Source organism: Periplaneta americana, chromosome 16 (assembly GCF_040183065.1).
Source record: "Periplaneta americana isolate PAMFEO1 chromosome 16, P.americana_PAMFEO1_priV1, whole genome shotgun sequence".
Taxonomy (NCBI): Eukaryota; Metazoa; Arthropoda; class Insecta; order Blattodea; family Blattidae; genus Periplaneta; species Periplaneta americana.
Genome location: NC_091132.1, coordinates 12,459,256 through 12,471,882, shown reverse-complemented (window position 1 = coordinate 12,471,882; position 12,627 = coordinate 12,459,256). Strand labels below are relative to the sequence as shown.

General features: G+C 34.4%; 1 protein-coding gene across 1 annotated transcript in view; it reads right to left on the bottom strand.

The window, feature by feature from the left end:
• LOC138691909 (glycosyltransferase 25 family member-like) overlaps nucleotides 1-12,627 on the bottom strand; it is a 124,618-nt gene that overhangs the window by 95,593 nt on the left and 16,398 nt on the right. The window lies entirely within an intron of this gene.

Genomic DNA, 12,627 nt, shown 5'->3' with positions numbered 1-12,627 from the left:
GCCTCTTTTTCGTGGAAACTTTAACAAGCTCCAAAGCTTCAATTAGGAAAAAGCTGTGGTGTATTAAACTGTAATTATTAGGGCAAAGGAATGGGACGTCATTAATGTAATTGCGTTCCTTGTTTTATTCTTTAACAAGGGATCTGTCTAATGGCCACCTTCTCCAAGTAAAGTTTAATTTGGCTTAACAAATGTTAAATTAACAGTCTATTTGCCGGTTTTTCCAAGTATTGTTAGAAAATTTAACGACTGTTAAACTCTAAACAGTTTGTTAATTAATAAAATTGTATGTTTTCAACACCAGTTTGGTTTAACAGATTGTTAATTTTAAATGTAGGATTTCGGGCAGTTAACTCGTTTAACAGTTAGTTAAATATGGACGATGTCTCCACAGCTGTTCGAACAGAAGTTGCGAAATTAATTTTTGTGTCTCTCTGTAGGGAATTTTTAGCACATTACTGGTAATATAACATTTAAAAAATACTTTGGACTGTTTAAATACATGTGTTATTTTATTTCTTTCGTATTTCGTATCCATAATAGCAATGAGGAAATATAACCTTACTTTGTAATTATTATTCAGCACGTCACCTACAACTTTCATTTGTCAACTGTTTTTTTATGGAGCGTGGCCTACTATAACAGGTTGTCATTTTATGCAAGTTTCATGACTCACTCTATAATATAGAATTTAAAGATTAATTTTAGCCAATCAAAAATTGCCTTACATGTGTAGAATCATTACCAACTGCTTTTCAGTAGTTCAAATAGTGCTGGCAGACGTTATAGTTAAGCGTTGGTTATCTTAAACAAAAATATATTGAACAAATGGAAAATACATTAACAAAGCGTTAAAAATAAACAGACTGTTAATTTAACATTCGTTAAGAAAAATTAAACATTACTTGGACAAACTGGCCATATTTATTTTTCTTAACATTTTGTTAATGTGTTTTCCATTTCTTCTTGTTTAAAACAACCAACACTTAAGTATAATATTATTAGCGCTATCTTAACTACTCAGTAACAGTTGGCAATGGTTTTGTAAATGTAAAGCAATTCTTGATTGGCTGAAATTATTCTTTAAATTCAGTACTGCAGAGTAAGTCATGAAATACGTATAAAATCACAACATATTATAGTGGGCCATGATCTATAAATAGCTGACTGTCGGCAGAGCTGCCAATCCTACGGATTTATCCCCAGTTCTAGGGAATTTGAGTGTCCTTTGGGGATATAGGGATAATTTATTCTAAATTAATTGTTTCTAGGGATTTTTATTATTTGACCTTTAAAACTAAATCTTTTCTTTCATTCCATATTATATTTTAATTTAAGTTGCATATATTTAAAATTTATATCAATGTTTTCTTAGAATTATATTTCTTAACGAGAATAACAATTTTTATCACATTCCTCATTGTTATAAGAGAAGAAAACGTATGATCAGAGATTATATCACAGTCTAGTATATACAGTCACGAAGCTCAATACTTAATAAATATGCATCCATAGATAGTTGCTAACCACCAGGATCGCTACTATCGCCTCATCACAGATCCTTTCTTTCTCTAGCAGACGATAAAATGTATTGTACTTTCGATATCATGTCCTTTTGAAAAAATAACACCACATTTCAAATGCTTCTAGTCGCTTCTCTTCACTTCGTCGTATAATGTTCATGTTTCTGCCCCATACAACGCCACACTCCACTCAAAGCACTTCACTAGTCTCTTCCTTAGTTCTTTCTACAGAGGTCCACAGAAAATGCTCCTTTTTCTATTAAAAGCTTCCTTTGCCATTGCTATTCTCCTTTTGACTTCCTGGCAGCAGCTCATGTTACTGCTTATAGTACACCCCAAGTATTTGAAGCTGTTCACTTGCTCTGCTGCCTCATTTAGTATTCGCAAGTTTATATTCTTTATTTTTTTCCGCCAACCATGGTCTTTGTCTTGTTTGCATTTATCTTCATCCCATACTGCTCACAGCTGTCATTTAGCTCCAGTAGCATATCTCTTAGTATCATCTCCTCTTTTGCTAACAACGCCATATCGTCAGTAAATCTAATATACTTTATTCTTCTTCCTCCCATGTTCTCAAAACAGTTCTTCACTAAATCCTCCAAATAGATGTTTTATAGGGTAGGTGAAAAAGGGCTTTTTTGTCGTACTCCCCTCCCTATTTCAATTCCTTCTAGCATTTCTTCTCCTATCCTGACTTTGACTAGTTTCATATAAAGATTACTGAACAGCCTCCTCTCCTTCTAATCCTCACCTATTTTCTTCAGGATCGCCATCAGTTTGTTCCAATCCACTTTGTCAAACGTCTTTTCTAAGTCCATAAATACTACATACACTTCTTTATTCTTCTCTAGGTTTCTTTCGCCGATTGTTCGTAGCAGTGCAATTGTAACGTTCGTACCTTTTCTCTTCCTGAAGCCAAACTGCTCTTCTCTCAGCTATCTTTCAGTTTTAGAAAATAAACGTCGATTTAAAATATATGTGTGTGTATCTATTGCTCTGGATTTAACAATGAAGTCATCATCCTTCTTGCTTCCCAATATTTTGATGGAAGGTCCACAAATGTCCTAAGAGTTTCACAATTAGCCAGGTGCTCCATCTCCATGTCCTCTTCCCTGGTGCACAGTAAGCATTTAGGTGAATTCAGTACTCCAATACGATGGAGGCGTTTACTGAGGCAATCATGACCAGTAATCAATCTAAACATGGCCACGGCAGATTTTCGAGGTAGATCAGGAATTAGTTTTGGATCTTTGAGTGATTCTTCCCATTTTGAATGTTGCTGTTTTGCCTGTTCGCTGTAACTTATTCTTTTTATGACTCGCTTTATTGATTCATATGGGAACTTCAAATTTGTTTTTGACTTGATTTTAGTTCCTTTCTTTGCTATAGTCGCGACGCTGTTATTCCCGGCGTGACTCCTCCTCTTTGCTTACGTCTTAGGAAGTTAAGGCTCTATAAAGTCTAGGTAGGTAGTATTGTTCGCCATTTTTGTTCTTTCGTTGCCGAGCTGCCAGAAGAGGGATCTATTTGCCACACCTCAAAGTCAGCGCAAGTGAAGATCAATTTATAAGAATGCCACATGCCGTTGGTAGTCCGGGGTGCGCGAGAGGAAGTGCTACAATATGGACGAGCTGTGCGATACCGACCGATGGAGTAGGAGAAGGTGACGAACAGTTATTAAGAGGTAAATTGACAAATAGAAACTCTATCAGAAATAATGTAGATTCAATCAAAACTATAGATACTGAACGAAACTACCTACTAAGAGATAGGCATCAGCAAAGACTAAATTTTCCTAAAATTAGAAACACTTATTATTAATTAAATTAGATAAGCAGACAGGTTTTGAAAAGAAGATAGAATTACGTCAAGGTTTTAAAATAATAAAAATTGAAAATAGAGAATTAAGGCAGTTAGTAATGTATTCAGATAGCTATATTATTTAGTAAAGGTTCAGAAGATAATTTTGAGTTTATAAATTGCTTTACTAATATGTCTTAATTTCAATAATAATGCATTTATAATAAATTCAGTAGGCATTATAATAGTAATGAATTGATAATGAGTACATGCGACACAATAATGAAACTAAATTGAGGTTGATTATGTAAGCAACTTGTCAAGTTTGTTTTTAAGCAGGTATGCGGTAGTCTTCATTGAAGTTACGCAAACGTTTCTGCTGACAAGGAATGTATCGAGTCAGCTAATTCAGGTTCATGACTTACAGTATGTCGACATCTGATCATCAAATTGGAATAATAAGTTATTATTAAAGTAAGACCTAAATAATTACAATTAAATTGTGAAAATGAGCAGATAAAATAAGGTTTAATGTCTTAATGGTTATCACGATTGGTTTAAACATGCACTAAAACCAGACGTAAGTGCAAGTTTGAACCAATAAATTATTGAGATTTGCGATAAAATAATGAGTCTAGGAAATTGTATATTTAGTATGTAGAATTACATTTGTTTATAGATCTTTTGTTATATTATTAAGTTTTGTACTTGTGAACTATATCAATAAATCTATATGACAATATTTGCCACACCGTCAAACATTTCATGTCGTAGCTCCTATGATAATAAATCAAACACAATGTAATTCAGCAAATAATTGAGCGGCAAATAACGTCCTCGGGTGCTTTTTGCGAATACCAACGAAAGAGCCAAAATGGCGGGCGATTATATTTTAAGTATTTATCCAGCCTTAGGGAATGCTTTACATCTTCATCAGCGAATCACAAGACGCACACGTTTAAATGTAGCAGACCTGCAACGTGATTGGCTGCCGGAAATCAGAGCGACGGGACTATAACATATCTGAAGGGTACACGGGAATGACGATCAAGGTCCGTTTTATAAAGTTTCGAGAAAAACGAATTTTAAAGTTTAAGCACTTAATACTTAGTTATGTGTGTATTTAATAGAAATTGACGTAGTGGAATGTCAAGAACGATGATTTCTTATTACTAGCTAGACCACATGATAGTACTTCCTTTCCACTATAAGATAGCATTATTAACTCAATTTCGATTTTTGGTGGACCTTGATCATTTTTTCCGTGTACCCTTCATCTGCTTTCTCGTTACCGTTCAGTCCGCAGTGGGCCGGGATCCATTGGAAGACCACTTTTTTATTTAGCATTTGAATTTGTTTTACCATGCAATGAATGTCTTTTACTTTTTCCATTTTAGGGGATGTAGTTGAGCTGATGGACTGGATTGCAGCTTTGGAGTCAGACAGGATGACTATGTTTTTGCACTGGTTTAGCCAAACAAATACATTTTGAAGTGATGTATAAATGGCTTCAACTTCGCCATCAAAATTTGTTGTGTACTTGCCAACATTTGTATAAAGAGAAAAGTATTGGCAAGTAGCTCCTGCTCCAGCTCCTTCATTTTGATCCATGAGAGATCCATCAGTGTAAATGTACAACCAGTCCTTTTGTGGATATTTTCTATTAATTGTTTGTAGGGCAATGGCTTTTGCTATTTCTGGATTTATATCTTTTTTTTTGTTGAAGACTTCATCAAGATCAAGGCAGCAGTCTACTTTGAAGTTATTAAGTGAATTATATCGAAACATCAAGTTTTCCTTTTCACTTCGTATTTCTAGATTTTGTTTAAGCTTTTCTACCTCTTGTATGTATCCGTTGTATTAAAAATATATAAGGATTGTTTTACAAACAACAATTAAAGTTTTCTCGCACTTTTGTGCACTGCCCCCCCCCAAAAAAAAAAACATTTCAAATAATTCAGCACATATGTATCTTAGTTGTATTTCTTTTGTAATTTCTTTGTAAAGGAATTAGGTCAGAGATAAGGAATTAAAGCCTACAAAACAGCCAAGAAGATCACATGACAATGGTGCATTTGTAGGATTCAAATCCACTTTAATTCCGATCAAACATGCTATTCCTTGGGGATAGAGGCAAGCTACATGGTCACAAGATAGAGCATGTCTGCTAACAAATTGTCGCCATGTTAGCTCAAAATTCGTCTTCATGTGGGTTACCATGTTCTCGCCCACAACCCATACAAACTACGCTGCCACAATTCTAGAACTGAACTCACAACAATTTGTTTCGCATGTACGGCATATTTTCAACAGCCATGTCATGAATACGACCCTGTGGCCCGCAGAGCTGAACAAAGGACATAGACGGATTCTCTGCGTAACCATCCCTTTATTCTATTTTTAATAACGAGGTGCATGCAACCTCTTTTGTTTTAAGTTTTTGTACTAATTAAAATTTATGAGTCGTGGAAACAATGTTAAACAAAATCTCAGTAAACATGCATACTGTAACAGCTGAAACCGCTCTTGTTTTGGCCAAGCTGATAGCAGAGGATTCTGTAATTTTATTCTAACATTAAATACGACCTGATTTAACTGATTCTGTGATTTGTTATGGAATGTAGTCCCAACGATTAACAGGAAATACTATAAACACTGCATTGAGGAATAGTAGGACATGATGAAAAAAAAACAACCCGGTAATAGAACCCATGCTGAGCCATACGGATAACACCTATCGAGTAAAACAGTGTGAACATTTAGCGGAAAATTATTTTTATGAGAAAAATATTCATTTGGGACTAATATGGTACAATTTTTTTGTAGTATATCCAAAACCATATTACACCCTCGTTCAAATATTTATCCTGGCTGCGACTCAATAACCGCAGAACATTTCATTCGCTGTCTCTTTTGTTTCGAGTTCTCCACACTTCTATTCCAAATTATCTTCGTTCCCAGTTTAACTATACTTATCCTCGAATCACAATCTAAACACCAGGTCACAGGAGAGCCAAATCCTAGCAATTCCTTCTCATAGAACACCCCGCTATTCATCCTCTTTTACTGTCTCTGTCCCCCGTGAATGGAATTCTCTACTTCACAAGATTAGTGGCTGCCAGATAATAAATACTTTCAAGAAAAGACTAAATTCTTTCTTACGGACGCAGTCAAATTGAAGTTATAAATCGAGTTAATAATTTTATTTTATTTAGGTATGACTTATTATTAATCGTACGTAACAGAAAACCACAATTTAAAGTCACACAGAGTTAGTGTGCACTCAAATGTTGGTTGCTTGACGGTTGTCAGCCCAGTTTGAGGTCTGTGGATATAGAGGGAAAAATTGGATCGGTGTCGGGTAGAGTTCCCGGGTAGCTCAGTGGGAGAGCGTTGGTACGTTTAACCAAAGGTCCCGGGTTCGATACCCGGCCCCGGAACAATTTTTCCCTCGAAATTCTTCTTCTTCTTCTTATTATTATTATTATTATTATTATTATTATTATTATTATTATTATTATTATAAACTATTGAAATTTGCACAGTTACATTACTTCCACCCTGCATAGTGAAAAGCAAAATGCAAATTTTTAATACGTGTATAGTAGTGGCAAAAAAAAAAACCGGACCGACCCTTGTAGCTGATTTCAGAGTCTTGTTCACTCCAGAGCACGACACACTGGTAACTAAGACTTTCGTGGTTCGAATCCTGCCTGGGAAGGAAACTTTTTTTTTGTTCCTTATTCAAATTTATTCCCAATACTTTTCGCTTGCTAGTAACATCATGATCTGGGAATAATAATTTAATTAAGTAGTAAAATATCGCTGCACTCGAAAAGTATTTGGAATAAATTTGATTAAGGAAGAAAAAAAAAAAGGGGGGGGGCAGGATTTGAATCACTAAAGTCTTGGTTACTAGTCTATCGTGCTCTGGAGTGAACAAGGCTCTGAAATCAGCTACAAGATTCGGTCCGGTTTTTTTTGCCACTACTGTACATATTCACAATATTATATAAAATTTTTCTTCAGGAAGAGATGAAAAGAACTGCATTACAGACCCGTTTACATAGATTCCACCTTCACTACTGGTTTTAAAAATATCACCAAATCGAATTCGGAATGTCGCACAGAAAATGTGACGTGTGAAAGGTCTAAAAAGTTTGGGGACCCCTGCATTCTACCACGATGTTACGGCGAGGGACGTAAGGAAGTGCACAATTTGAAATTGCTCTTTCATTATAATCTGGACACCCCTAATCGCAATCTGGGAAGAAGTGCTAAGTGTGAAAGTGTAGCAAAATCCCTTCGTGATGGATGGGCGCACAGACAACACTCAGCCTCCCAGAGATATGTCGGCGTAGTCGATTCAAGATAGGTACCGAGACTTGGGCCAGTAAGTTATTGCGTGGCACACATAAAACCGACTATCTCCGCGGGAGACTTCTTCTTGCGCTAGAAGCAGAAGGAAGGGTAATCATCTGAGTAGACTGGAGTGTCAGCGCACGGAGGAAGTCCGTATCGTTCACATTCGCTTTACAGCATACACCACACTTCGATTTCATGAGTAATAATTAAGGAGCGGATTCCTATGCGATTAAATATTATTTTTGCGTGTGACAAAACACAATTAACAAAGTTAAACATTCCGAACAGGAAATTTCAAGTTTAAAACCCGAATTTTATTTCACATAAAACACATATTTTCACAAAAAAAAAATTATGTCAACACATATTTTCAGGAAATCTATTATAAACACATAAATCTTGGAGTTTTTTTATTTAAATAATTTTTTATAAGAACTTTTAAATATTTTAAAAATAAATCAATTATATCACGCAGAAGTACGTTATCTTTTTTAAGAATTATTGGTTGCTTCGTGTTTCTAAGCGCTGTGTGGTGTATCCGTGATCCATTTTTGTAATAGTATCGCCTCAAGTTCTGAGAACTGCTAGGCAGCATATCAGTGTTATTATTAGAGAATAAATTAACGTGAACAAGGAGGAGAGATCTTGCAACACATAATTAGGAATGTTTATTGTTGCTGAAGATGATTTCATTCCACGCTTTGTTTATGAAACACAACAGATAAGAGCTCGGGTATGAACATCATTTAATTTAAACAAATCTATCCCTCTCGCTCATGTCTATCAAGTAAGGCAATATATCTTGTTGTGATTCCCTGTTATCGGGCTTCGCCAATCGGTATCCTTCAAGATATACTGAAAGATGGTTGTTTAAAAAAACAATTTAGCTTTCCTATTAGCAAATCTAAGCTTTTTGTGTGACACCATAAAAAACTCGAAACATCCAAAAACCTGTTGTCTGAAACAGGGAGGTGCGTGCCGTGGAAATTAAACTAGACTCGCTACCAGGTTCAGAAGTACAAGTACTAAGGGACAAATTCCAGAATGTGTTTGGGAAAAACAGTGGATATAAAAAAATGTGTAAAGTTGCTCGAGTATTGGAGGGTGTGCCTATAGGTGAAATTGACGATGTTTGTGTTCGTGACATTCCTCTCTTTAAATATGCACATCTGACGTCCTGTGATGTGGAAAGATCGTTTTCACAGTATAAGTCGTTGTTCAGAGATAATAGGCAGGTATTTGTGATGGAGAATTTGGAAATGACCTTTGTTGTTCACTGCAATTCTCGGCCAAATACTAGCATTCAAGTGTGGTTGGTGATTACGTAGTAACATTTTTTTTTCAAGCTAAGTAAGATATTTTTGTCACATTTAAAAATATTTATTTTTTTATTTTTGGCAAATATTTTCGTACTTTTTAGCACATAAAAATAAATATATTTAAATTTTTAGCACATAAAAATCCGCTCTCTAATAATAATAATAATAATAATTATAATAATAATGTTTACTATTAAATGACCAATTCTTGTTTATATAATTGCAAATTTTATCTTGTAAAACGGGTCTAAGTATTTTGATTAAATAGGGTGAAACTGTCATTTTCGAGTGCAAGAAAGCGATTTAGTTAGACTTTGGGAAAACTTATTTAAGGAGTCAAATAACCAGATACAAGAAGTTCTAGTGTTAAGATATATTTACGCATATCTAAAGTTATATCCTCTATCTTAAAAATATCGATTCAGAAATATTTTTATCGTAAGTAGTTAAAGGTTGCTAACCAGCGTCTTACGAGTATCGATTTTCATTAATGTTTCAAAATTGTTAACAAGTATGGATTCAGAAGTATGTTAATTAATGATTAAAATTTGCTAACTAGCAACTTACAAATAATTAATATTCATAAATATTTTGTTTAGTAATTAAAGGTTGCTAACCTGCGTCTTACAAAATATAATATCCATTCAGAAATATTTTCATTAGTGTTAAGCAAATAATGTCGATTCATAAACGTTTTCTTTAGTGGCTGAAATTTGCTAAGCAGCGTTTTACTAATAATATCGATTCATGAATGTTTTCTTCAGTTGTTGAAAGTTGCTAAGCAGTATCTTACAAGTAATATCGATTCATAAATGTTTTCTTCAGTGACTGAAGGTTGCTAAGCACCGTCTTACAAATAGTATCAATTCATAAATGTTTTCTTCAGTGACTGAAGGTTGCTAAGCACCGTCTCACAAATAATATCAATTCATAAATGTTTTCTTCAGTGACTGAAGGTTGCTAAGCACCGTCTCACAAATAATATCAATTCATAAATGTTTTCTTCAGTGACTGAAGGTTGCTAAGCGCCGTCTTACAAATAATATCGATTCATAAATGTTTTCTTCAGTGACTGAAGGTTGCTAAGCACCGTCTTACAAATAATATCCATTCATAAATGTTTTCTTCAGTGACTGAAGGTTGCTAAGCACCGCCTCACAAATAATATCAATTCATAAATGATTTCTTCAGTGACTGAAGGTTGCTAAGCACCGTCTTACAAATAATATCGAGTCATAAATATTTTCTTCAGTGACTGAAGGTTGGTAAGCACCGTCTTACAAATAATATCGAGTCATAAATGTTTTCTTCAGTGACTGAAGGTTGGTAAGCACCGTCTTACAAATAATATCAATTCATAAATGTTTTCTTCAGTGACTGAAGGGTGCTAAGCACCGTCTTACAGATAATATCGAGTCATAAATGTTTTCTTCAGTGACTGAAGGTTGCTAAGCACCGTCTTACAAATAATATCAATTCATAAATGTTTTCTTCAGTGACTGAAGGTTGGTAAGCACCGTCTTCCAAATAATATCAATTCATAAATGTTTTCTTCAGTGACTGAAGGGTGCTAAGCACCGTCTTACAAATAATATCGAGTCATAAATGTTTTCTTCAGTGACTGAAGGTTGCTAAGCACCGTCTTACAAATAATATCAATTCATAAATGTTTTCTTCAGTGACTGAAGGTTGCTAAGCACCGTCTTACAAATAATATCAATTCTTAAATGTTTTCTTCAGTGACTGAAGGTTGCTAAGCACCGTCTTACAAATAATATCATTTCATAAATGTTTTCTTTAGTGACTGAAGTTTGCTAAGCACTGTCTTACAAATAATATCAATTCATAAATGTTTTCTTCAGTGACTGAAGGTTGCTAAGCACCGTCTTACAAATAATTTCGAGTCATAAATGTTTTCTTCAGTGACTGAAGGTTGCTAAACACCGTCTTACAAATAATATTGACTCATAAATGTTTTCTTCAGTGACTGAAGGTTGCTAAGCACCGTCTTACAAATAATATCGACTCATAAATGTTTTCTTCAGTGACTGAAGGTTGCTAAGCAGCGTATTACAAATAATATCAATTCATAAATGTTTTCTTCAGTGACTGAAGGTTGCTAAGCAGCCTATTACAAATAATATCAATTCATAAATGTTTTCTTCAGTGACTGAAGGTTGCTAAGCAACGTATTACAAATAATATCAATTCATAAATGTTTTCTTCAGTGACTGAAGGTTGCTAAGCACCGTCTCACAAATAATATCAATTCATAAATGTTTTCTTCAGTGACTGAAGGTTGCTAAGCACCGTGTTACAAATAATATCGAGTCATAAATATTTTCTTCAGTGACTGAAGGTTGGTAAGCACCGTCTTACAAATAATATCGAGTCATAAATGTTTTCTTCAGTGACTGAAGGTTGGTAAGCACCGTCTTACAAATAATATCAATTCATAAATGTTTTCTTCAGTGACTGAAGGGTGCTAAGCACCGTCTTACAGATAATATCGAGTCATAAATGTTTTCTTCAGTGACTGAAGGTTGCTAAGCACCGTCTTACAGATAATATCGAGTCATAAATGTTTTCTTCAGTGACTGAAGGTTGGTAAGCACCGTCTTCCAAATAATATCAATTCATAAATGTTTTCTTCAGTGACTGAAGGGTGCTAAGCACCGTCTTACAAATAATATCGAGTCATAAATGTTTTCTTCAGTGACTGAAGGTTGCTAAGCACCGTCTTACAAATAATATCAATTCATAAATGTTTTCTTCAGTGACTGAAGGTTGCTAAGCACCGTCTTACAAATAATATCAATTCTTAAATGTTTTCTTCAGTGACTGAAGGTTGCTAAGCACCGTCTTACAAATAATATCAATTCATAAATGTTTTCTTTAGTGACTGAAGGTTGCTAAGCACTGTCTTACAAATAATATCAATTCATAAATGTTTTCTTCAGTGACTGAAGGTTGCTAAGCACCGTCTTACAAATAATTTCGAGTCATAAATGTTTTCTTCAGTGACTGAAGGTTGCTAAACACCGTCTTACAAATAATATTGACTCATAAATGTTTTCTTCAGTGACTGAAGGTTGCTAAGCACCGTCTTACAAATAATATCGACTCATAAATGTTTTCTTCAGTGACTGAAGGTTGCTAAGCATCGTATTACAAATAATATCAATTCATAAATGTTTTCTTCAGTGACTGAAGGTTGCTAAGCAGCCTATTACAAATAATATCAATTCATAAATGTTTTCTTCAGTGACTGAAGGTTGCTAAGCAACGTATTACAAATAATATCAATTCATAAATGTTTTCTTCAGTGACTGAAGGTTGCTAAGCAGCGTATTGCAAATAATATCAATTCATAAATGTTTTCTTCAGTGACTGAAGGTTGCTAAGCACCGTCTTACAAATAATATCGACTCATAAATGTTTTCTTCAGTGACTGAAGGTTGCTAAGCATCGTATTACAAATAATATCAATTCATAAATGTTTTCTTCAGTGACTGAAGGTTGCTAAGCAGCCTATTACAAATAATATCAATTCATAAATGTTTTCTTCAGTGACTGAAGGTTGCTAAGCACCGTCTTACAAATAATATCGACTCATAAAT